The sequence below is a fragment of the Solanum tuberosum genome, unplaced genomic scaffold (genome assembly GCF_000226075.1).
Source record: "Solanum tuberosum cultivar DM 1-3 516 R44 unplaced genomic scaffold, SolTub_3.0 scf00365, whole genome shotgun sequence".
Taxonomy (NCBI): domain Eukaryota; kingdom Viridiplantae; phylum Streptophyta; class Magnoliopsida; order Solanales; family Solanaceae; genus Solanum; species Solanum tuberosum.
In genome coordinates, this window is record NW_006239290.1 from 20,937 (window position 1) to 24,720 (window position 3,784).

Consider the following 3,784-nt stretch of genomic DNA (forward strand, 5'->3'; position numbering starts at 1 on the left):
TTATAAAATCGCATAATAAATTATTACAAAATTATTTGTTCTCCACTTAAGTAATTGTTTCATCTAACTTTAATTTAATAAAAAAAATTGAACATAAATTGTAGTGTACTAGTCTTTAATATAATCCTCCCACATAGTACGGACAATTTCCTCACGTTAAACTTGCATTTCTCGATCATGTGACCGAGAAGACGAACCAACATTGTTACTTTGAGCCATTTGTTGGTCAATATCCTCCGCAACTATATCTTCATGTTCATAGACCATAAATTGTGAGGTGTGAGTTAAAGTGACTAGAATTGAGGGTGACAATTGCTCATGTGCTTTCGACTTTGTAGCAAGGCTCATCATACATTTCATCTTCTAGTGGTGAACATTGAATAGAAGCATGACGTAATGATTCTTGCCGCATCATCTCCCCACTAGCCATAAAGTTTTGCATTTGAGTAAGAGTTGAATCATCCCCGCTACGATTTGAGTCAAAATGAGAAATGATCAGTCTATAGATATAATCAAATCTTCCAAAGTTTATCATTGCACAAAATATACCTTTTGACCATCAGGAGAAAGTCGGAGTTCTACATTCGAGCTCTTCCACGAGATTGTATATAGTTACAAACAGTAGCTGAGGGATCAAATCGAATGACAAGGTTGCAACTTTGAACATCCAAGCCTTCTTCAAGAATAGATGTCGCGACAATAATATTTTCCTGCAGCATTTGCATGGATATATAACGACCTTTAAATCTTCAGAAATAATCCAAAAAGCAAAAATAAACCAAAAATGTACTTACCACACCCTTTCGAAATTCTTTAACAATTTTATTCTGTATTTTCCTACTCTGTGACTGAACCACAGAAGCATGTCCTGCTGTGTACTCAGTTCTCCAACCACTTAGTTCCGGAAGCAACTCATTCAGTAGAGATCGAAGAACAATGGCTGTAATAATTCTCTCAACAAATATGATACATCTCAAATCCTTTAGGTCCCTGGTGGATCATATACAAAAGTTCACAAGAAGTGCCAACAAGTACATAAAATGACTAATTAGTATATTTAATATTCAACCGCTCTTATCTGTACTCGAGAAGAGACTCTAGAAGACAATGAACTTTCGATGACAAATATCCAATATCCGTATTTGCCAGAATATCACCACCAATTGACCAATGTGGACCTATGTTTGCAGCGAAGAGAGAGTGAGTGAGTGAGAGAGACAGATAACATAAAGAAATCGAAAACATGTATAAAATGGGTATTGCTAACTGTTACACCAGAAGGTAAGCAAGCCGAGAAAACCTTAGATGCATCCAAACTAAAATATCTAATGATTGTTTGAGCACATACATCTAACTCTCCCCACGAAAAGAAGTCAGTTTCTTCTTGAGACAAGAACTCTACTGCCTGGTTCAAAACAAAAGTCATGCTCGGAAAATGATCAAGGCTAAAGGGATTTTTTTAAAAACACTAGCAAGGAACAAATTTTACCTTGAAAGCCAGCCAAACACCCATCTCACTCAAACAAAATAAAAAAGCGGAATAAAGTTTTGATAGACGTCTTTTTGCATATCCAGCACTCTTATAAGACATTTGATTTTGAAATCGAACATTCATGCTGCAAAGATAAGAGAAGTTAAAACAACAAAAATTATAAGAGAAAAACTGACTGATCCATATGTTGAATTAATGTTTACCTTTTCTTTCAACCTTTCCATGTCATGAGCTAAACTTTTAGATAATGTGGAAGGAATATCTACGCGTTTATATATCTTCAGGTTCGGATTTGAGAACGGGATATACTCTGCCAAAACAGCTTCACTGCTATATGTGTATACCTTCATTTGCAAAAGGAGATCACAATTAGACGAACTGAATATATATCTATCTAAATATGTGTTTATGTCTTTCTTCTTATACAAAAGATATGACAAGAAGAAAATTAGTGCAACTCTGAGGGAACCTTAGAATGCATAAGATTCTCGAGGTCACGAATCTTTCACCAATAACTATCTAGGGTGCTAAGACTTGCACAAACATGAGAATTCACAGAAATGAGAAAACCAGTTACTTAACAGTATGATATAGTAACATCTCAAATTTCATCAACCTTTAGACTTAATAGGGGAAGCAGTCATCCCGAATATTCTTGGAAGTTGTGCACTCTCACGGGCTAATTGGCGATGATAAAATTCTAGGAATAGCAACAATATTCAATCATCTAAGACAAGAATTGCTCAAGCACCATACTAAGTCATGATGCTCAGACGAACAACGTACCATCATTATGCTTGCATAGGGGTGTTTGCCTCGTGCATTGTGGCACTCATCAAACATTATAACTTTAATCATATCTATCTGCAAAAAGTTGTGCCTCAAAGCAGAAAGTAGTATAGCCGGAGTCATAGCAACTACCTGAAAGACGAAACCTTGTGGCGATTACTTATGACACATACATACAAGTAATATATATACAATGCCTAACTTAATTCAAAGAGGACACATACATACAAGTAATATATATATAATGCCTAACTTAATTCAAAGAGAGCCACGCCAAAAAAAGGATCGTAAGACAAACAATGACGACTCAAGCAACTATTAATAATTTATCACGAAAGATAAAATATAGTTCATACACACCTCGTGGCCGTCCACTTGATGTTTCCATGTAGCAGCATCCCATAAATCAACCCCTATTTCTCCCCAATATGTTCTGACTTTCAAGTTAGTATGCATCATCAGAGCATCTCCTTGCTTGTAATCACAAAATCAACAGCATTAGTACTAGTCAAATAGACAGTTTTGAACCTCAAACAGTACAACAAACTCAAAGCATGAGACAACTAATGGGAAAAAAAGAGTTCCTTCTTTAGACAAAGCAAAAAAACTCGAAGATTTGTTGGGGCATTAAGTGCAAAGAGCAAATAAAGCGCGAGCTTTATTGAGAAAAGGCACAAATGGAGAAAACATACAAATATATGAATAAAGAAATTGATTGTTTTTACTATAAAGTGATCAAATATCAATAGTTTAGCGTCTTCACCTCTTTAATATGTCTTAGAGCCTTAATGACGACACTGAAGCACACATAAAAGGAGTCAAAGCGCTCAACGCGTTTTTAGCCTCACTTCAGGGCTTAAGTGCACCTTAGCTAACACTAGACAAGAGAGAAATTTTAAGTGTATACCTGAGACACCGGAACAACAGTCGGAACCAAGAAAACAGCTATATAAGGAGACAGTTTTCGAAGACGGTAAGCATAACTTCTAAGAAGCATAATAGCAATCAAGGTCTTTCCAGAACCAGTCTCCAAGTAAACAATTGTGTTCTACTTTAATGCAGCCTCCAAGGCTTCCAACTGATAACTACATAACAAAATCAACACATACATTACAAAATTTCACTTTTTTCGAATGAAAATTCTTTTTTTTCAATCAATGTAAAGATTCCAACCTTCTTGCAAAAGGCAAAGGATCAACAGAGAGTTGTTGGTTTCCACAGACGACATCATTAACTCGCACCATCGACATGTTATCTACAAAATCATTGGATCAAACAAATATAATGAAACAAAAAACACTCCAAGAAAATGACAACCAAGTGATCATACATAAAAGCAGCATATTTGTCTACCAAAAGAAGCTTACAAATCAAACTAGGAGAAAAAAATGCATAAAATAATGATCTTTATGAAAAAGGAAAAAGGTTTGATACACCCTTTCAACTTTGCGAGTTAGAACTGATATGCCACTTGTTAAAACAACAACAACATATATATATATA

The 3,784-nt window shown here is 35.2% G+C and overlaps 1 pseudogene; it reads right to left on the reverse strand.

Moving 5' to 3' along the window:
- Positions 1-256: 256 nt before the first annotated feature.
- LOC102583808 (endoribonuclease Dicer homolog 2-like) lies at positions 257-3,531 on the reverse strand (annotated as a pseudogene).
- Positions 3,532-3,784: the final 253 nt, after the last annotated feature.